Below are 22,752 nucleotides of genomic sequence, written 5' to 3'. Positions count from 1 at the left end.
CATCTGTATAAAATTAATGCATATTTAAGCATTGGCCATTGACACGGCCAGCAGGACGTTGCCAGCGTTCAGTGTTTCGAATTTCGAGTATTTTCCGCACTGAAACTAATGAATTCTTAATACGTTTAATAACAGATTTCAAAAGGCGCCACATTGCTGGCTTTGTGGGGTGGTTTTACTTGGGTCGTTAACATTGAAACGAAAGTAATTTGTCTGCCCATTTGGGGGCCCTGCCAGTGCCCGCTGCACCGCCCCCGGGCCATATGTCGGTTGGCTCATCAGCAACGGACATGCATGCATTGGCCGGGCAGGGCTATAAACAAAGTTCTTAATTTCCGCGCCACATAAAACTTATCTTCATTTGCTGGCCAAGCCATTGGGTGCAGCACTACACTCTCCCGGGTTCTACCGGACCGCCCCCCTTCCATGCATTTCCTGGGTCATAAAAATCACAACATAAGCTAAAAACTTTATGCTGAATGCAAACTGGCAAATGGCAAGCGCAAGTTTCCTTTCGACTTTTCGCCCAATGCATTTCCCTCAAGGCACCATTGGCACCGTGGTCTTGTCGCCATGTCAAAGCCAGCGGAGAGGTTTCTGGGCACCTTACGAAATTATACTTAAATTTAATGATCCCTTCGATATTAACAAGTTTTTTATGATTTTTTTAGTGCACAGTGTGGGTTGAACATGGCATGTGGAGTTGGGTTTTACGAGAAGACAAACTTTTGAGCTTCATTACCATTTGGATTTAAAATTATATATTATTTTTCTTTCTTTTGATTAAATCACATTGAGTCAAGATAATGCAAGCGGAAACATTATTAATAAGTCGATTGATCTTTCAACTTTAATTGATTCAACGGAAAATGAATTGAAGATGTTGATAAACTTAAATAAATTTAAAATATTTAAAGGTGAAAATTCAGAACTGCCTAGAGGTTTATTTTTCTTTCATTAAAATTGCCTTTGGCTCAAATAAACCACGTGACACTGTGCCAAGTTTTGTTGTCCTCCTCGAGGTTGTTGTAAGCAAAAGTTTTGCGGCTGAGGTCGAATGCAGAATTATGTAGCCATACCCTGGGTGCTGGGTGCTGGGTGCTGTGTGCAGGGAAAGTGGCAAGAACAGGCGGAGCACTGGACCAGGGACCGCTGCCTCTTAGTTCCTACTCGTACTCGGTCTCGCTCTGGCGAGATGTTGCTGCTGATGTTGTTGCATTATCTTAATGTTCATTAGGTTAAGTTTTTGTGCATTTCCTTGGCGCTCTGGCGCTGTGGCGCTTTGGCTGCTCATTTGTGCGCCAATCTCCCGTCGACATCCTGCATTGCCCTCAATCCACAAGCGACTTCTACTTCATCTGTGGATGGGTGCTGGGTGCTGGCGGGCAAAACTTTTGCATTCCGTTTCCTAGGCGAACTCGTCACAACTTTTGTGTCCAAGCCTTTATTTCTTTTCCCTCTTTTCTAGCACTTTTTTATATATCTTTTTGAAGTTTTTATTTTGAGATAGTTGCCTGTTCTGGATCCTCCTCTCTCTCTGTTTATGTTTCCCGTCCTGATCGAAGTGCAGGCCACTTTCGCCGGAATATAAATTTAATTAAAAATTTTCTCAACTTTCAAATGAAAGTGCCCAGTGGCGCCTGCCCCCGATTGAAATCGAATCGAAATCTCGATAACTTATTCCCTTACAGTTGCTACACCTTTTGTCACTTCCGTTGGCCGCCGGACAGTTCATTAGTAACGCACATCCTGTCATATTTGTCGCCATTTGACATTTTTATTATGGCCTGCATTTGCGGCAAAACCAGGAATCCAGAGGCAAAAAGCAAGGCGCAGTAGCGGCAAAAGCGAGAACAAAAGGTGAAGCACAATAAAAATTGCACAAGGAAGTGAGGGAGTGAGGAAGAGCGTGAGTGTAACGCCGCTTCTTTTGCTCCTTTGCTAGCTGGCGGCTCTATGCTCGCTCGCTCGCTCTCTCGCCCTCGCATTGTTCGCCTGCTTATCTCTGGCTTCCGCTACGGAATCCGCTGTATTCAAATACACTGCCATGGAAAGGGTATTTACAATGTCAGAATAGGCGGCAAAGGGTTTGCTTTGCAACCTCTTGAAGGGTATGATTCCCTTGAGTAGAACTTCCTCTGCGTGCAGTGAGAGGTCTTTGGCTTGTATCCACATTAATACTAACATACTTGATCCCTCAAAGAGAAACCATTTTAGGCAAGCCCCAAAGAGTATGCAAATATCAACCAAGACCAGCAAATATATACATTCAGTATTTTCTTTTTTTTTTGCCTATATTATTATTGTACTTTCTGCTGGCTTTAGTTTTATAATCAGGCAACCAGTCAAGCCAGTCGTCGTCGCATTGTGGGGGGCTGCGGTGCAGCTGGATTTATTAAGTTTTTGGTTTTGTATAGTTTCTGCTTCTTCTGTTCGTCTGTTTCTGTTTCTGTTTCGTTCTCTGTTTCTTTTTCTGTTTCTATGTGTTGGCTGGACTCCTGACTTGGCCACTTCTGTTGCAGTTCCTGTGTCAGTGCTGTGGGCAAAAGTAATTTGTATAAAAGTGCAAGCGACTTTTATTTGATGCGACACAATGCAACTGCTCTGACGTTGGGGGCAAAAGATAATTGAATACATTTTGTTGAGCTGTGGGCGAGGGCCCATGCCGCGGCAGGGGTTTAACAGACCAAAGTCCTAATTGGTATCACCAAAAAGAAGAACAAGAACAAATTCGCAAGAGAGGGATAAGTCGCCTCAAGGGTGAGGTTAGCTTAGGGCAAGTCCATCACGTCTGATTGAGTCATTCCTTTGAGTACAGCTATTAGCGTTCAGCCATGAAACGTTTGTGCTGCTTGTAAAAGTACAGTTGAGGGGCTAAAATGTTGCACCCATTCTCATTTAATTGTTTAGCAATTAGTAACTAAATTAATGTCTGCCAAGTTGCCACAAGAAAAAAGCACAACAAAGGATCAGTAGAAAGGAGTACTTAATCGCAAGCACAGTCATGTCATCAACGTAATAAAAGTACATTCTAGCACACTCTCAGCACTAATCTGTAGTTAGTGCAGCTGCGCTACAAAATCTGCATTGCCTTGCCAATGGGCACATAATTTTCTAAAGTTCCTTCAGCAGAAAATAAAGTCTGTAAATATATCTATATATTTCCAAAATAAAATCTAATTAAAATCTTAATTTATATTGAAATAGTTTCAAGCATGTACAGCTATGCAGTCTCTCGAAACTCTTTCAATGCCCATTGGATTCATTCGATTTGAATTTCCAATTACCTCAGTACTACCCCGTTAAAATCCTGCCGAATCCCCTGCTTAAAGTAACCAACCATTCAATTGGCTATCAACAATAGCTGAGGGAACATGTGTACGAGTCGTACCCAGGCAGCCAGAGATTCGAAGACAGGACCAGGCGCACACCTCAACCTGGGCAACGGCAGATAGCAGGGCATGGCCAGGGCATTGTTATGTTGGTAGCCCTAACGGTAAACGACACCCGCACCGCATCTGGCATCGGTCGCCTCTGCTTGTTCCAATCAACGGCGGTGTCACTATCAGGCCAAGCCATACTACCACGGACCAGGCCCAAAGGCTAAACGTTGCACGCTGAGAAATGTCTTTAAGCTAGCTTAAAGAATATATGAAAAATCAGAGGCTAGGGCTACGAATTTTAATTTCCATATATTTTATAAGAAATTAATAAAAAAAATCAAATAAAATAAGACATTGTTCCAAAAGAGGAAACGTGCCTTAACTTCTTTCAGTGTAGAGCACATCTCGTGCTGGGCAAATAGATGCAAAAAAAAAAATAGAAGACAACTGGAGAAAGCTGCACAAAGGCAAATCGGAAACGGAAGTTGCATGTGAAAATGGTCGCACTGTCGTTCTCAGCGCGGCTGCACAGTGAGTTGGCTTCGATTTTCTTGTTCATTCTGTTGCTTCGTTGGCCTGGACCGGCGTGTCCTATCCTGTCCTGCCCTGCCCTGTTCGGTCCCGCCTGGTATGGGCCCCTTGAATGGCTGACTGAAAATGACAGGTTTTGCCTTTTTGTGCCAAGTTCTGCTATTTTTTTTTTCTTGTTCCTGTCTTTGACTTGTCAATGTTAGCTTCCGTTTTTTTTCTTCTTTTATTTCCCTTTCCATGTAATACGATTTTCAGATTTTCGACATACTGAATAATAGTTGAATCATATTTCATGCTGCATTATCAAATTCATTGTTACTGTGGGCGTTGGGTGTCGCGCTAAGGGGCACTTAATTTGTCATTGATGGCAGAGCAAAATGCATTCGGTAAATTAGTTTCATTCGCAGGACATGACCACAGGCCATACTCCTGGGGGTTTTTCTCCGCGCTAAACAATTAATTGTTTTGTTCGTGTTTAAGAGACCAGCAGCAGGAGCCGTGGCAGGAGCAGCAGCAGGAGCAGCAGCAGGAGCAGCAGCAGGAGCAGGAACAGCAGCCGTGGCAGGAGCCAACGTCAATGACATTTGTTCTCGCAGTTTGTGTGCCTGTCCGTCCGTCAGTCTGTCGTCGGCTATACATTTTTGATTGCCTTTGTTGGTATTAAACGTACTGCCCTGGTACTTTTGGTACGAGTAGCTACTGCCTTGCTTACTGCTGCTACTGATGCTACGGATGCTGCTGCTGCTGCTGCTGCTGCTGGCATTGGGCCCACTGAAAAATGGCATTTTGTTTGCGTTTGCGTTTGCATCGTTTTTGCAGCGCTCTCGTCGACTGAATTTTACGCCTCGTTGGCTTGCCCTGCTCTGCGGTCGACCCCATGCCACCCCATTCGATCCACTTCGTTCCATCTCGTTCCTCTTCTGGTTCCGCCTGGCCCCATAGCACCAGTCGGCAGACCCTGCCTGAAGGGTCGCTGTGCCGGGGCGGGGCGGGCGGTCTCACACACAACAGACACATTTCAATAATTGTGCAACAACTGGAAGCGATTATGCAATTTCATCAGACCAAGAGGGAGACACACTGCCACACACCGAGATGGGGCGCAAAAAAAAATCAAGCAAAAATTTGGTAGGAGCATCCAGTGGGAGAGCGTGTGAGACTTGGTGACTCAGGGATCTCCTACAGCAGAGACTTGTAGACTTCTTTTCTTAAGCAACTGTTACTTAAATTACAAAGGCAATGATGATCTTTATCTTGGCCAGACTACGATCATTCTGTTGACATAAGTGTCAGTTAATTCTGTTGGCATTTTTCAAACCTTTCTAGCATTATGAGGTACCCTTCCGCTGAAGGGCATGCGAGTACGCGTTTCGGGGTTACCCGTCTACTGTGTGTGTTTGCAGATTGTACTCTGCGCCGGAGAGGGATACGGTAGTACTGTAGTTGTGTTCCGTTGTTATATTGTATCTTTGCCTATACATCTGCTGAGCTGATATGGCATTTGGGGAAAACGAGCTTTATTTCATTTGTGTGTGAGCGAGCCCACCTTGCCCCCTGGGCTGGGCCACCAATCTCCATTCGAGCCGTGCCTCATCTCCTGCATCTCTCTGGCATTGTGTGGGCGTGTGGTATGGTGGGGGTGTGGTGGGGGTGTGGTGTCTGCCTTTCATTTTGAGGTTATGCAAATTGTTATGCTGATATCATAATTAATTCGTTGGGGAAACAGGCCGGAAACAAATTGGGTTTTGAATGAGTTATTGTATTTTTGCGGTATGCTGCATTTTTGTATACACATCTCGTTGGTTCTCTCTGCCCCATTGATGCCCCATGCAAATTCTCTCATATGCGGGGCATATACATTTTTTTAGTTTCTTTTCCCCAGTTAGATTTAAGCAAACTAAACCATAAAGCAAAACACAAGCGACACATTTGGACTTGCCCGCTCCTGCTGGACTCTTTTGATGAGTTTTTGCTGCTATTGGTTTTTAGTTTTAGGGTTTCCCCCAGTGGCAGCTCTTTTATGGTGCTCTGCTATGCCATAACCGACGAGTTGCCCATTAAAAGAGCCACAAAAGTACCCAGTAGAAGGCAAGGCAAGCAAATCATCAACGAGCTCTAAAAATGGTATAACTCAACTTGTCTGCGGTTAAGCCACAAATTATCAGCACTTTACTCTCGGGCTTCTCTTAATGTTTAATGTTTATTGTTTTTGTTTTTATTTTTATTTTTATTTCGGTTTCTCTTCATGTTCTGTGTTGGCTAGATATTTTGCTGTAGTTTTTGCTACCGTTGCCCCGTCCCTTGCCATCCTATTTTTGGCATGGCAAAAAGGGAATGATAAATTAACTGCATATTATAAATTCCTTTGAGTTGAGTTGTCACACATGCGATGGCAATGGGGCATGGTGTATGGTGTATGGGCAGTGGGGAGCTGCTGGGAGCAGGAGGACGAGCTCATGGTTCATGGCTGGCAGCAATTGTCCGTGCATAAGTGTGCGTGTGAGGCGTAAGTAAGCCACATTTGCATATGGCACGGGTCGCCAGAGAAGTTCCCTAGAGGTAGTATGCAACGGGATATATCCACGATTGTAAGACAAGGAGATGCCAAGTCTTAACCATGGCATGAATGGCATGAAAACTCTTCAAACCACCCGTGGTACCAAAACTGTCTCGCGTCTCTGGCGCTCGACTGTGGGTGGGCTGGTCTGTGCTGTGCTGTGCTTGGGCTGAGCTGTTTGTTTATTTGTAGGTGGATGCTGCCTGCCTGCCTGCCTGCCTGGCCCGAGTGCCTGGAGTGTGTTTCATTTTACCACCAAGGCCGTAAATACTCAAGCAACAACAGCAACAATGGCAGCAGGAACAAAAAGTCTCACTCCCCTCTCTCTCTATTCCATTTGCCGTGCAAGCTGCCCCACATGCCCCCGCAAAGAGTGTGAGTATGTCAGAGGGCGCAGCATTTGCCTGTGTTGTGGTGTGGTGTGGTCGGTCGGTGGTGACGGTGGCGTATACGCAATGTGGCCGACATTTTGCCAAAGTGTTTGTGTAAACAAAGTTGTAGGCCGTCTATTTGTTTGCTGTTTGTACGCCATCTTGTTTATTGTCACCCACACAAATACAAACACACACACACACACACACACACACATGCTAAACATTTACCAAATGGCATTTCCTTCTTGGCCATTGTTTGGCTTACCTTTAACATTCTTTTTGCCCGGCCCAGGCTCGTTATACTTCCGTTTCCGTTTCCGCTGAATGTTTGTTTTTTTTTCTGCGCATTGGAATGATCATTTTGATTGATGGAGAGCATTTTTTTTCCTTTTCACACTCTCTCTCTCCCGCACACTCCTCCAAGCACACTTTGGATATTTTTTTTTTCTTGTCTGTGTCTATGTAGCGGTTCATTGCCAGCTCTGCCTGATTATGCCCCACGGAACATGTGACATTTATGTAATTGTATTCCCAGCGAGTGAGTGCATAAGAGTGAGTGAGTGATGGTGTGGAAAGGAATGCTATACCAATATATGTATATATATATGTGCTATGCGGTACATATGTAAGTATTTGCTTGCAGACCATTCAGATGGCTTAATGGCATTCAATTACGAGTAAATGCTGGAAAGGGTTATGCATGATGGAAAAAGTTTTGTAAGAAAGTTAGGCAACCCGCATGGAACAGGGAACAGGGAAAAGCAGCTGCCATGGAGGAAGTAGCGATAGTTTCGTAGATGATTTAAGCTGCGATAGGGAGGGATTTGCCTTCCTGTAATAGCCAAGGAATAAACTGCAGTGTTTACCAGTGGGAAACTGTAACTGTACAAAGTACTAAGTGGAACTGAATTTGCATAGGAAAATTAGTTGCAATGTGAATCGAATTAATGGCTTTTTATGAATTGAATTGATGAATTTTTTCTTCAACACATTTGGAGGAAATACCTTAAAGAGCTTGCCAAAATGTCTACGACAGTTCAAGGTCGATTTTTGTTGTTTTTGGTACGGAATTCTACAAGGATATTCCATCAATGCCTTCTCCTTCTACATGCACGAGTCTGTGTGTGTGTGTGTGTGTGTGTCTTGGCTGGTTTGTCCCCATTTGTTTGGCTTGTTTGATATCTATTATCCTTGAAATAAGATGTCCTCCTTGGCTAAATAGATGGCGTCTTTGTTTAGGCGCTGGCCGCATTTGTTTGCCTTGTGTCCTGTCTAATTCAATCTTTTTTGTTTTGTTTTTGCTGTTTTTGCCTTTGACTGGGCTCCTGTGCTGGCTGGTCTGCTGCTGTGCTCTTTGTTTTGGCCTAGATTTGCCAGCGGGAAAATTAATGTGGCAGGTTTTTGTGTCAGCAAATGACGGTCGGCCAATTTGTTTTGCTTTTTTCGCTGCTCCTTTTTGCTTGCTGCTTGCTGCTCTCCTTAAGTCTTGAGCTTTTTCCCCGGAAGGATCAAGGTGAGCTGCGGCGGCTGCTCTCTTAGCCAAGTTGCTTCTACTTGGCTTGGAGTGGCGCGGCTTTTTCCCCTCCTGTAAAATGCACTTCGCTTTAACAATTAAGAGCAGCATTTTCCTGCGCCCCATTTTCCAACTGTTCGTCTCCACTCTACCTCTCTAGTCTGCCGTTTTCCCATTGCCCTTCTCTTGTCAGCTATTTTCCAGCTGCCATGATTTAGACTTTATTTCCCGCCGCCACCCCCCCCGTTCCGTCTTGCTTGTCTGCAATTTCTGCTAATTTGCTGGCACTCATAACATTTGAGAGCGTCGTAAAAGTTAGGGGGGGGAAGGAGCGGAGCTCGCTCGGAGGGGGTTGGCTGGGCCACCACCCGGATATTAGCGCAAACAAAATGCAACACTTGAGCTGAAAAATTGCCGTAATGAACGAGCCAGAGTCACTGTGAAAATTGTTTAATTACTGCAAATTCTTTCAATGGTTTATGGCTAGTGGGGGGTTGGTAGCAGGGAAGGGTAGGTGGAGATGCATGATGGTGGGGCATTGGCTTGACACATTTTCCCGGGTTTTTCCCTTTTTCCCTGCACCCATTTTTCGGGTTGGCTGATTCTTAGCCTCAACTTTATCCACTCTCAGTCTCTATCTAAGCGCTGCCTCTCTTTCTCTTTCTCTTTCATCTCTGTCCGCCTCTGCTCTCTCATTTACATTTGCATTTCCCCTCTCTCCCTGTGTCTCCCTACATTTCATTAATTTGCTATTAATTTGTATTTTCTTTGCACTGGCTTGGCCGTCTCCCTCTCACCCTCTCCTCTCTCTACTTACTCGTTTTTTCTGTCGCATTATTTCAACCCATTTGGGGGCTAATGAACTTGCTGAAGGGTTCTTATTTACCCCGAACCGAACCGAACTGGATTTCTCACCGCTTCTGCTGCTGCTGCTGCTGCTGCTCTACTTGACGTGTGCCAGACGTCCGTGGACCGAGGCACTGGCTTAGTTTTTGACGAGAAGCTCTTTGAGTTTCAGGCTTCGAGTGCCTAAAAAGTAGGCAATGATAAATTTGTTCACTAGAGCTTAGTGGAGGAGGTGGAGGAGGTGCTGGAGGGTGGAGAGCAGTGAAAGATGTTTGAGTTTTTCGGTTAATTCGAGTGACAAATGTGCCTGGGAATTGGGTGGCACCGAAAACCGAGCAACCAGAGATGGCCTGGGAGTTCACTTTGTTGCCATATAAATTGTTTAATACATATAGGAAATGGCGATACAAGTGATGGGATAACTGAGGGTATTTTATTTGGTTTAAATAAAAGTTTTCTCTTGCAAATGCTATCCGCCAAGTCCGCTAAGTCCTTTCTATCCCAAACTAAAAAAGGTAGACAATGAGAACATGATTTCTTGTCTGCTGCTGATCCTGATGCTGGCATCATTTATATGCTTAACTGAGCCCTAATGCCATCCTCTGTCTGGCCTGCACTTGACCTCCTGCTTGGGTCTGCTTTCCCCACTAATAAACAATAATTCTTGGGCTGGAATTTTGAGATGAAACCGGGCGAACCGGACGACAGCCAACACGATTAATAATTGTCAGAGAGCTGCCCTAAAAGCCCATCTCTCTCTAAATCTCTTTGGAAATCAACAAACGAGAGTGAAAACTGTAATTAATGACCGAGAGAGACAGACAGAGAGATACCCAGAGAGATACCCAGAGAGAGAGAGAGAGGGAGAGAGGGAGCAGAATGGACCATTTTACTAATCTGAAATACAAATATTTTATGACCTCACTGGCATGGCTATATGCTGCTATAACTGTGTGTGTGTGTGTTGGCCACTTTTGCCATTTCCCTACACGTTTGCTTGACATTATGAACTGGCTCCATCGTTACCCAGGGCCAATCATATTCAAATTAATATACCCAATGTGTTGTGCAGTCATAAATTTTAAGGGCCCCCAGCCAGTAAATGACTGCCACTGCTGCTGCTGCTGCCACTGCTGCCACTGCCACTGCTGCTGCTACAGTTTGCTGCTGGGTTTTTTGTGTGTGTGTGTAGGAGCCCGAACCCGGACCTGAGTAGGGCACCTTCACCTTGTAAACAAGATAATTATGGCAGCAACTATGACAGCGAGCTTCCGGTTGCTGGTTTGCCAGCCCCTCCCCCCACCCCACCCAAAAAGTAAATTCATTTCCTGCCAGACAATTTTGACTGCTGCACGAAATGTTGACAATGTCCCACTGGTTGTGGGGGGCTGGAGCCAGCTGAGCATTCTGTGTATTGAGGACTGTTGGGCACTTAATGAGACGCCTCCACCCGGGGCACTCACTCACTCTCTCTCTCTCCCCCTCTCTCTGGCCAAGCCAGACGTTCGTTGGTGCTCCTCTATTTACTTGGCTTGTTAGCGCGGCGTGTGCAAACAATGCTTGATACCCGGCTCGTTGTTAGGGGACTTGGAATTTCTCAAAAATTCCTTAATACTCGCAAAAACAAATCTTGAGCTTGACAGTTTTGGGGTTTACATAAATGTGGTTCGAAATTTGGCTATGAGAAGTGGAGCAAGTTACATGAACTATTGGAATATGTTACAGGCAGAAGAAAGCGCAGCTGAGGGTCTGTTTTTAAAAGACAGATATTTGTATTCATAACTTATAGAAGACATGTTTTTCCCAATTCTTATGATCCTTAACTTATGTAATCAAGTAGAAAAGATTTTGATTTTTTATTGATATTTTTTTTGGCTACATTTTAAGAGCTTAAATCGAATAATTCTTATCATACTTGCACTCCCTGGACGTTCTTTAAATTTGTGCTAATTTCTGAACGTTTTGTATTTTTGTTTCCTACAGCATTTGATCGAACCTGCAGGATCCCATCCCCCTAATACATTTACTGGCAACAAATTATAATCCAACAAATTTGCAGCTTTCATTTTTAAACTTCCCTCTATTGTACATGTGACTTTTTAATGCTCAGGGTGTTCCCTGATGGACTCAATCTGTTAATCAAATTGCCACAAAAAAACATACATCAAAATGGCCACAAAGTTAGCGCTGACTTTTGGCCCCGCCGCGGCGACTCATTGCAAATCATATTCATCTGAGCCTATTATTGGAAAAGTTAGTGCGATAAGCTTTTGTTATGATGAGCCACGATGATGATGCGATGAGCCCCACGGAGATGCACAGGCAGGACTCTCGCCAAGCGCCAAGTGGCCATTAATAAGTGGCAAGCCACAGTTTGCTATATTATCAACTCTCCAATGGCCAACACGTGTCACCCGCTCCCCGCCCCCCTCTTGACCGAAAAAAAGCCAAAAACTTTTCTGCATATTTTGTTGTTGTTGTTGTTCCCCATCGATGAAGTTATCGACAGCTTGAGCCAAAGCCCAAATCCAAAAACAAAACAAAACAAAAAATAGAATGAATCTTGGGGTTTGAAATCGCAGGGTACCCTTGGAAATGGATTGCAAGGATAGAAATAATAATATAAATAATAGAAATATTTTAATGTGCCAATTTGTAAGAAATATTTGTATCTGCACTGCGAACAGCTAGTAGAAATCAGCATACCTCTGCAAAGATTTAGAGATAGAAAAGTTTTTGTGAACTCAAAACCGCCAGGAGCCATGAGCACTGGCTCTGGTGCTCCGTTTCTGGTGTATCTCCCAGCCAACCAGCCAGCCAGTCCCATCCTCTGTGAAGCATTAGAGCATAACACGTACGCCAAACTTATTGATTTTGTGGCATGCAGGTTTTTTTTTCTTTTTTTTGGTGCTTTTGGGTTAGTTAGCGAATTATGAAAATATTTGCGCTGCGCCAACCGGAAGCAGCCCGTGATGAATCACCCGTGAGCAGAAGGCTGCCCGTAGCCAAAAGAGGTGCTGATGCCGATGCTGAACGGAGAGGGGGTGGCAGAGAGTTCTGGCAATTCAGAAATCTCTCGTGCGTGTCTCGCGTATCCACAGATGTGTGCGCCTCAACCCCATGCCCATTCCCACCACACTCCAACTATGCCACTGCGAAATGCTTTCGACCCTGCACGAATGAGACACGCTTCAATGGCAAATAAAAAATACAAATAAAATCTTGTGAACCAAGGAGGTTTGAGTTGGATGTACGAATTGTTTTGTACCTTGCAGGGAGTATTGGCAATCTATACGATAATTTATCCATTAGTCTGTTATCCAGCTATGGCCTTGCCTTCAATCTCTCGCTTTGTCTATCCAATTTTTTGACTCGTTTTCCTTACTAATTGAATGCTATGACATGACCCTACATGTCTTATATAAAAACTTTCAGCCACCTTTACTGTGTTGCTACATGTTGGTACCTCAAACCTAAGGAATTCCCATTCGGTTCAATAAATCGATTAACTGAGTTACCCCAGTTACCCTGTACCTCCATGGCCAGGCACTATGAAAATGTTCGTAAACACAAAACTCCTGAAAACAAGAAATCCAAACGTAAAACAAACTTGTAACAAATATACAAAAAAAATAAAAAATCGAAAAACCAAACATGGCCATTGAACAAGAGTTAGACAGTTGGCATAGGATTGGATAGCAGAGGATTGCACTGGAGGGGAGAGTGTAAAGAGAGACCTACAGTACTTGAACCATTTATGTGTTAAAGTTGCAGCATTAAACACAAGCCCAATGGCCTGCCAAAGGGTTAAGGAACTCGACAGCGCCTAGGGCAGAAAATGTGTCCGAGCCATCATAAAAATTGTTTGGTAGTTCGTTTCCTCACTTTCCATATAAAATGGATTTGATGGATGATGTTGTGGCGCAACTTGGGGAGCATGTGTTCTGAGACTTGTGCCAAGAGCTAAGCAAATGGTTGCCTCAGCAAGTGGAAGTGGGCGGTGTACAAGCAAAGGAGTAGAGACCCAGCTGTGTGGACTGCCTGGATGCGCTGAGATTAGAGCTGAGACGGCAACAGAACATGTGGTTAAATGAGGTGGAAAGTGTAGCTTAAATGAAAAACAAAAGTAATGTGCCAGAGAAAATATACAAGAAAATATATATCAGAATTATTCAGAACTATTTCAAACGTTTGAGATACTCTTTGAAAGATATTCATTCGTTCTACAATATGTGGATGATATTTAAAAATTAAATTATATTCGTGCTTATAGTTATTATAAAAAGTCTTCAGATGTGCTTTAAATATAAATTTTCTTGGCGCCAACTCCGAGCTATCTGCAAGCCATTTCTTAGGATACACGCGAACCCTTTTTGAAAGAAGGAAAAAAATACCCACAAAAGGACATTGTAGCGACAGTTTCACAGCCTAAGCTCCATTTGGAATCCCTTGAAATCCCGTCACATCTCCTAAGTGCGTGGAGGCTCCGCCGCTCCCAACTTTGCGCTTTTTGCGCTGTCTCTCGCAGGACACGGCTGTCAAGTTTTACACCGTTGGGTGCTAAAAATCATAAAATCAATGTGTCATAAAAAATACCCCAGCTCCGGCTAAAATCCCACACCAAGATCAAGACTAGAAGGAAATTGTTTGAGCTGCGTATTTTCATTTTATGGCTTCTCAATGCCCCTCATATACCGTAAAACACATGTGTGTTTGGTTGGGTGGAGTTGGGTGGAGTGAGTCTGTTTATGACTGCACAGAAATACATACTCGTTACATTAGGCTGTACTCAGTGCGCGAAAACACTTTAATCAGTGTTGGGTAACTGCTCAACTGTGATTTCACACAATTACGAGTGCGCGGGCGTATGGGGATGCTTTTTGGGCCTCGACAATCGTCGAAAACTAATTTCTGCAATTTCCTGCAAACAATCAAATGTTTGCACAGCAACAACAATGCCCAAAAGAGAAATATAACAATAAAGTAAATTACATCAAGTAAGTGAGAAAGAAAGAAACAAACACAGCAGGCATTCCCGCTGTGCAGGGGTGGGGGGCTGTTCAAAAGGGGAATGGGGACTGGTAGCAGGCCCCTCCACTCGGAAATAATTAAATAAATGAAGCAGCTGCAGAAACATTGCTCTGGATTCCGCATCAGACAGTCGCCGACACAGACAAGCTAGACATCGAGCCCCCCCCCCCCTCACCACGTCAGACGGGTGTACGTAAGAAGTCGAATGTGGGGAAGCGTGGCCACCCACTTAGAGGTGGTCCATCCAGAGTCGTGAGCAGAAGAAGAAGAGGGATATGGGCATTATGATTTATTTAAGAAGAGACATAGGTCTAACTAGTTTTAATTTATATATCGATTTATATTTTATATTTTAATTCTGTATTCTTTTCTCTTGCTTGTTTTGTGATCGAGTCACGTTGTCATCGCTAAGACCATTTCTACAGCTCCATTCGCAACTTTTGCCTGGTGGAATGGTAAAGATTTTTAAGCGCCCGTGTTCCTGCTACCGTTGCCATGTAATTTGATTTGATGTTCTCTGCTGTACTAGATTCTACACTACATATATATTTTTTTTGTTTCTCTTGTCGCTTCGGCTTGTCTTCCTACTTTGCACATTTTGTGTCGCCTAATGAATGACAGACAGCAGCAGCAGCGGCAGAGGCAGAGGAAACAGCCGCCGGCACGCAAATGGAGGCATAAATGGTGCCGCATAACTGCCATAATGCTGATGATAATGTGGATGATTTTAAAACGCGCGTGTTTCCCCTGCAATTGCTGTCGTTCCGAAGTCATTTGTGGGCTGCCTGCCCAGGACTCCTGTCTGCGTGCCAGAAAATTCTTCCCGTCTTATTTGGATAGCTGGAAATGGCATGAAAGGTGGCATTACAACATGATTTCTTAGCACTGCGCCAAGTTGAAATATTTTAAGGGTATTTTCTTATATTTTAGTTTAACTTGAGGCACTGCTTGGGCTTAATATGCCAAGGTAAAGGCAAGAGAAGTTTCTTGTCCACCTTAAATCGAACGAAACAAAATGGATTTTCCTCTGCAAGTCCATGAACAGGAATAGGAAAATATATACTTAATTGTGGAACACTAGAGCTGCTCCATCTGATCCAATTTATATACATACATGAAACAAAAACCTTGATTGGTTGGCATTTTCCATACAGTTTTCATACAGTTGCAGCAGTATGCTCATATTTATTAATAAAGTCACCAATTTTTCAATGTGTTAAGCCAAACCAGCCATAAGCTCTCTGACCAATTATTTAAACAAAATAAAACAACAGAAACAGAAATGGCAATAGCGAATGCAGAATGTGCTAAGCCCCTCAGATGCAGCCCCAGAGCCCAGTGCCCAGTGCCCAGTCCCGGTCCCGACACGTTTGGCACTTGAATAAATGCAAACAAATAATAAAATGGTTATAAATGCACTTTATACAAATATTTTACATGCCAACATAACAAACAAACTTCCAGACCAGACCCGACCCGACCAGTCCAGAGATCATGCCAGGCCCACTGCCCTTCCACCGTGCCATGCCACAGAGTAAACTCGTCGAACACCAGCAAAACATCATCGTAAAAAGCAAAACCAAAAGAGAAACAGCCACAGAGAACACAGAAAAAAAGAAGAAAATAAACAAATAAAATATAGAAAATATAGAAAAAATCATGAGGCTATAAAAAAGGGGAGAAAACTGAAACAAATACAATGACGGGAGGGAATGCATAAAAAGTTATGAAAACGTGTAAAAGTGAACCGCTTCGACGGGCATGGCATGGAATGGCCGCCTCGTCGGATGGAATGGAATGGAATGGCGGATGGGCTGGAGGAGCAGCAACCGCAGAAAATACAGGAAAAACGAATTGTTAGCCATGTTGGAGTGCACGAGATGCCAAATAGATACATTTTCAGATGCATTCCAAAACGAAAACAAAGGAATAACAATCAAGGGATGCACAGAGCGGGACTGAGTGACTGGTGTGTTAAGTGATTGTGACGCTTGGGGCCCATATGGAAGTGGCCATAGCCACATATCCAGAGCTGACCTACGGTTGTGTGGCCCACCACAAGAACTGCAAATGAAAAGGAAAAGGAAATAGGGAATGTGTATGAAAATATTGGAAAATTTATTAAAATAGTAATAAATGGTAAAAACTGTGAGATGGCTGAATGAATGGAGATGCATAGAAAATTGAAAATATATTGAAAAATTACTATTTCTTGTTCGAGTGCTTTTATTGTGAATTATTAAATATATATTATAATTGTTTAATGAAATTATAGCTTAATGATAAGAAGATAAAAAAGAATTTTCCAATTGACGGATTATTTATAAGACGAGGACAATGGACTATAATTTGGCGTTTCCATATATGTATATATCCCACCCCAAAATGCTGGTCAATTAGAGTGTTTAATGACATTCAACAATAAATTAATTCAACGGAAAACGCATTAAGCTTAAGTTCCCCACACCGACTTCCTTTACAAATCAATCAATTTAATTTAATCTCAATAGCGTTTCCTCTTTTTTTTTTCTTCGTGAAGGCCTTAAAAACAAACACATGACTCCCGCTGCGACTTTCGTTTTGTTTTGCTCTGTTTTTGTTTCAGATTTTTGTTTGTTTTGTATTATTTGTGTGTGTGTGTGCTTTCTGCTGGCAAACACAAAAGTTTTCTGCCTTCTTTTTGTCGCTGTGTATTTTCTGTGTGCTTCTGTTTGTCTATGCCTAGCGACAGAAATGAATTTATTTCGAATTGTTTTCAGCACTGTTTCAGAACTTACACACTCTCAATTTGAGCTACGACCATACGACACCAGAGTTCATATTTGTTGGCTGAAATTAGCGCAAAAGTTAAGGGTCCATTGTGGGTGTGTGTGTGACTTAAGAGAGAAGTACTGAAGTTTGTTCATAGAGTAGGGCTTCTCCGTATGGGAGTTAAGGGAGAACTTTGTGGAACTGTTTGTCGAATATAATGCGAGGATATTCTTGGAAATTTCTATGTGTGGTAAGCAAACTAATCCTAAATATCATTGGTCGTTGATCTCAGACTGTGTTTCGACTTTCATAGAACTTGGGTATCTCTAGGAGATTTTAGTTTAATTTAATTTAGCTCAAAGGTTATTTAAACCCAGTGTTTTTACCATACGTAAATATTTGATTTTTGCATTTTACAGGCCTTAAAGTACCCACAAAAACCCATATACCCTTGTTTTCTGATAGTACTGAGCATCCAAAAATGTCTCAAGTAACTTTGTTGGCTTTGAGTTAAGTTGACACTTGCCAGTCTGAGCCAAGAGACACACTTGCGCACTCGCCCGCCCAACTACGAAACAGCCCAGGAGTTTCCGACAATTGGACTTACTTACTCTGTTGTCGACGTCATTAGCCGCATTTGTCTGAAATTAAGTTGAGTTTATGACAAAGACAAAAAAAGCCAACCCAGGGGCGAAAATCGAATTTTCGTTTCATGTCGTGTCGTTTCGTTGGGATGGAGCCATTCCTTGGGCTGTGGCTGTAGCTGTGGCTTCACCATTATGGTTTTTATTATCATCAATATCGCATGTTATCCTATATCCAATATATTCTATGCCATGTGGAGCAATTAATTTGGTTTCGTCTTTTTTTATTTGTTCTTGTTTTAAGTGTTTTTCGGTGTTGCTCTCTCTCTCTCTATCTGGCTCCCCACTCTTGTATAATGTCGTTTTTCATGGTTCTGATTTTATGACAGCGACAGCTTGAGACAAATAAAGGATGTACGATTGTATCTATGTCTGTTCATTAGGTTTTCGCTTTCGTAGCCATGTCTAAGTGCTGCGTCTGTTCTGGTGTTGCCTGTTTGTGCACTTTGTTTCTTGCGGTCGCTTGAACTTTATGACAAAATAATGTGGCTCATTAAAGGCCTTTGGGCCTGGCTTGTATCGCGGGGGTGGTCTGGTTGTTGGGCTTGTAAACAAAATCTAGTGCTTAATTGTTTGTGTTCGGTGGGTGCCCTGGAATTTTTTATTGATTTGCTTTTGATGATTGAATTGTGTGGGAAACTTCGAAACATTATATCTAGCTCAATTTGTTTTCGATTTGTTGTTGATGAAGTCGTCGCTGTGACTCATATGTTTGTACTGTTTTTCATTTAATTTCTATAAGGATATTTTTAGAATTTATTAATGTTGTTTATGGGTTTGGTTATATACGAGTATGTGTACTTCCTTGTATGCAGTTGAAACACCAAGTGCGGAGAAGCGAATTGAAGATGTAGCTTATAAGCTCAGGCCGCTCTAGAGCCGTGTCGATCGTGAGAGCAGGCTCGAGCACGCTGTTAGAGAGCACTTACAGGGAACTGTAGCCGACAGCGGTAACAGGCTGTTAATCTGGGGTGTTAACAGCGCTGCGGCTCTGTTACAGGTGCTGCCGTGAACAATACCATATAATATTCAACTTGTTTGATGTATAGAATAAACTATCCAAGAATCTAATTGATATGTATTTAAAATAATATTTCTGTTCTCCTCTGGTCAATTTCGTAAGATTTTCAATCGTCTTTTAGTAATCTTCTCTCTTAACATATGAATAGCGAGATCCTCCCGACACCGCCTCGATTTGATCAGATATTACGCATATGCAAACAGGCTGTAGTTCCAATCCGCTCAATAGACCAAAAGGTATGCCACAGACACACACACACACATAAGTAATCAGTCAGAGAAGGCAAAGAAGCAGCAGCAAGGCGATATTTCCGTTTACATTTGCCATAATGACAAGCGAGAAGTGAGCGCAACTGTACCGCAAGATGTCGCTAAGGAGACCGCGTGTGTGTGAGTGTGGTGTCCTTTAAAATGAAAACAAGAAAAATAGTAAGGACAAAAAAATATGTCAACTGTCACGATTTGCTGGCAAACAAAAGGAATACTCGTAGTGCGAGTCTCGTACATACGTTGGTACCCATACGTAGTACGTAGTACGTACACAACCAACTTCAGTTAGCAGATGAAAATCGATGGCGCATCGTCTTTCTTTCTTTCTTGTCTGCTTCTGTTGGTGGCTGTCTCCTGTTTGTATTTGCTTTCCCTGGGAAAATGAAAAATAAACAAATTTCCTAATGACAATTCCGAGCATCGCATCGCATCGCAACGCATCGGCAGAATGGAGCAAGTAAATTGATATTGATGCCGAGTGTGTTGCTGAGTGGGGCCAAGGGTCGTGTACTGTCTTTAGTTGCACTATCTTAAAGCCCATTCTCGTTCAGGTTGAAGTGGCAAAACATCTGTAATCTTTGCTCGCTTTATATCCATTTTTAGCTTGACCTACTTTCGAGACTTCCGTGCCTTGAGGGCTAGGCTTATCATCGCTTCCGATGTGGCCAACTCTCTGGACAGCTTTCTCATCCAATCGAGTTCTTCCTGCCAGCAAGCTGAGTACCCAAGTGAGTCTCACTCTCACTCTCAGTCCTTTACCTTTGCATGTGTATATGCTCTCTAATCGCATTTGCATATTGTTTTGTTTTTCTACTCTTTTCGCATTGAGATGGTTCTACGAGCATTCGTTTTCCCCATTCGCCCACACAACTGTCAAAGTAAGTCAAATGGCTGTAAGTAACACTGGCTTTATTTCCATTTAATTTTCTTCTTGTGCTTGTCACCAATCGCAGATCACACACACATCAGCAGCTGGGCCACTCTTTAAACCTACTTTCTGCTGTTTTCTATTCCCTTTTTGTTTTGTTTGTGTGTGTCTGTAAATTATGGTATAATATGCATAAATCACATACACAATTAAATTCGTTGTTTTTTTGTTTTCCTGTACCGCATTTGATATGTAAATGAAATGGGAAATGAATTGTTATTGGGCCACCTTCACTCAGTTGTTCCAGCCTGTGCATCCCTCTGTCATACAGCAAGAGGCAAAGCGTAACAGCAGCCAAAGAAAGTACAATTTTGAAGAAATGGGGTAATCTCAATGAGCATTTCGGCAACGACAATCGGATGCTCTAACTCGAGTCAATGAAACTTAAAAATATGTACTGTGACGCAAAGTCCAATATTGATCAGCCCAATCTGACTATGGAGCCAACAAAAACAAACGTGAAAAATATAAAATTCATAGCTTGCACTTTGCTGTTCTAAAAGAATACAGCCAAGGGCTCAGGTCCTTGCTCAGGCAAGATCTTGAGTGTCAAGTTGAAGGCGATCCAAGGCATCGAACTTACCATTCAATATCCAATAGAGCCCAAAATGCTGCTCCAGAGTACAGAAAGAAGAACAATATAAATAGATAAATGCAAGCATAAAGGACTTATGCGAAGGATTTTATCACTAATTCTCCCTTGCAAGCCCAATATACTTAAGGCTAAAATAAAGGCTAATTAAGCATTATATTCCTTAACACCTCCCATCTGTCACATGTCCTAACTTAGAGCTTACAAAGTCTCTAGTCTCTTTGGGGCAAACAGCTAGTCCGAATCGTGATACCTTCAAGTAGTGCCAGGGTATAGAAAACATGTTAAAGTAGAGGAAAATGAGTTGCCGCAGACGCAGACGCACACTCACACACACACACATAACCACACACTCACATGCATATAAATCACATAAATCTTTTTATTTGTCACTTTTATTGGTTTTTATTATTGTACCTTTTTTCAGTTCTAGCTGTATCTGTGTGTGCGAGTGTGGCTGCGTGTGTGTGTGTGACTGAGTCGTCGGCAGTTGACACATGCGTGCCCGATAATGTCGCGAAATATTCGCTGGGTGCTGTCAGACAGTCAGACACTCAGACTGAGGCGGCTGTAAGGAAAAACGACAAAGAAAGAAAAAAAGAAAAATATTACAATTGCGGTCTGTCTGTCTGTCTGTCTGTCTGTCTGTGTATGGGCGTGTGTGGGTGTTGTGGTGTGAGTGAACAACTATATTTTCATAAAACGCCAGAAATATTAAATAACAATAAAAGTAAGATATATGTTTTGTGTATAAATGTATTTATGTGTTTTTTGCCATTTCGTTCCTACGGTGCGCACCTCTCCACCATTTGTATCTCGTCATGTGTGCAGTATCTGTGTGTGCGTGTGTGTCTGTGTGCTTTTTTTTTTGGGGGTATCTGTGCTTGTGCGATTCTAATCAGGGGCCAGAACTACTACTACAATGACAGCAAACAGAGACTGGCATACAAATAAACAAACAAATCGCACGAATAGGCAAAAGAGCTCACTGTGTCTCTCCCTCGCTCCCGTCTTTTGTCCGGCCTTCTAACCCCGGCTCCGGTGGCACCCCGTCTCCAATACCAACCTCGACCTTTTGCCATGACCAGACAGACGGGTTTTTTTTGTTGTTGTTCCTTTTGGTCACACTAAACTTGTGCCCCAGCTCTACTCGTTGAAGCCTCAGCTGGCGTCGTTTTGTCTTTTGTCGTGGTTCTGTTGTCGAAGCGATTTTAATTTGTGTGGCAACCGAAATTGAAAACTGTCAAAACTGTTAACGTGGCCTTTTTGGTCGTGGGAGTGTGGGTGGGCTTCAGATTATAGTTATTTATAGTTAACCCCTACACCAAGGGAACTGTGCGTTTCAAAAGAGTCCCCAAATGACATGGCAAAGGAAAACCTTCTAAAGTCGTTGCTGGTTTTGATGCAAAGGATTTTGAATGGCATATTTTCGGTGCACTTATAGATTTTTTCACTTTAACTGATTGGATACAACTGGCATTTCATAACATAATTAATTGATAATCAGATTTTGGTTTTTCTCAAACTATACCTATAAATCTGAGTGTCCAAATGCCATACTGATAATTATGAAAAATTCACTTGATAATTATCGAAATATTTTCTATTTAATTAGCATTTAATAACTTTATTATAGGAGATATAAAGCTGATCAGATAATAATTTTCTGATTTCATAAACAAATTGTCGATTGCGGATGTAAAAACTACTGAAATTATTTTAAAATTGCATGACATAAAGCATTGGATAGTATATATGATCGAAAGACAATCAATCTCATACCTTTCCTCAACTAAAAACGTATTTCACCGTATTTCATAATAAATTCTTAAATTTTATTTTAATTTTCGTTGTTGGTTTTTTGTTTTGTTTGCTTGTGTTCTTTCTGGCATAGCTTTGTGTTCACATTTCTCCGACTATTTCTGCAGCTTAAGTTAAATAATAAAAAGAAATTTGTCGACTTGTTCTCTGTTTTAATTAAAATTCAAATTTAATGCAATTAAAAAAGTCCCCCCAAACCCATAACAAAAATTAATCAAGCAGTAAAATCTTGTTTAATTTTTGCCATCGAAGCGGATGTACAACGAAAACAGAAACAGAAAAAACAGCAGGGAAAATATTTTTAAACCATAGTAAAATTTAATATTTATAAAGCGTTCATCGAAGTTGGACCCCCTGCTGGAGAGGGGGGATTAGGTTGTGCGATCGGGGAGGAATTCTGAAAAACAGGCGGAAAGCAATTTTGCTGAAAGGCGTACACCATTTTTATCGATAACTGGCAATAGTTGGAGCTTAAGCCCGTATGTAAATGT

At 42.4% G+C, this 22,752-nt stretch overlaps 1 long non-coding RNA gene across 1 annotated transcript; it reads right to left on the bottom strand.

Moving 5' to 3' along the window:
* Positions 1-17,857: 17,857 nt before the first annotated feature.
* On the bottom strand, positions 17,858-18,903 carry LOC121404772. Its single transcript, XR_005968203.1, has 2 exons — positions 18,432-18,903; positions 17,858-18,365 (listed from the first exon to the last, which is right to left on the bottom strand). It is a non-coding gene; the product is annotated as an uncharacterized LOC121404772 (long non-coding RNA).
* Positions 18,904-22,752: the final 3,849 nt, after the last annotated feature.

Source organism: Drosophila obscura, unplaced genomic scaffold (assembly GCF_018151105.1).
Source record: "Drosophila obscura isolate BZ-5 IFL unplaced genomic scaffold, ASM1815110v1 contig_4, whole genome shotgun sequence".
Taxonomy (NCBI): Eukaryota; Metazoa; Arthropoda; class Insecta; order Diptera; family Drosophilidae; genus Drosophila; species Drosophila obscura.
The sequence above is the reverse complement of the archived record's forward strand: the minus strand, read 5'-3'. Positions and strand labels throughout refer to the sequence as shown.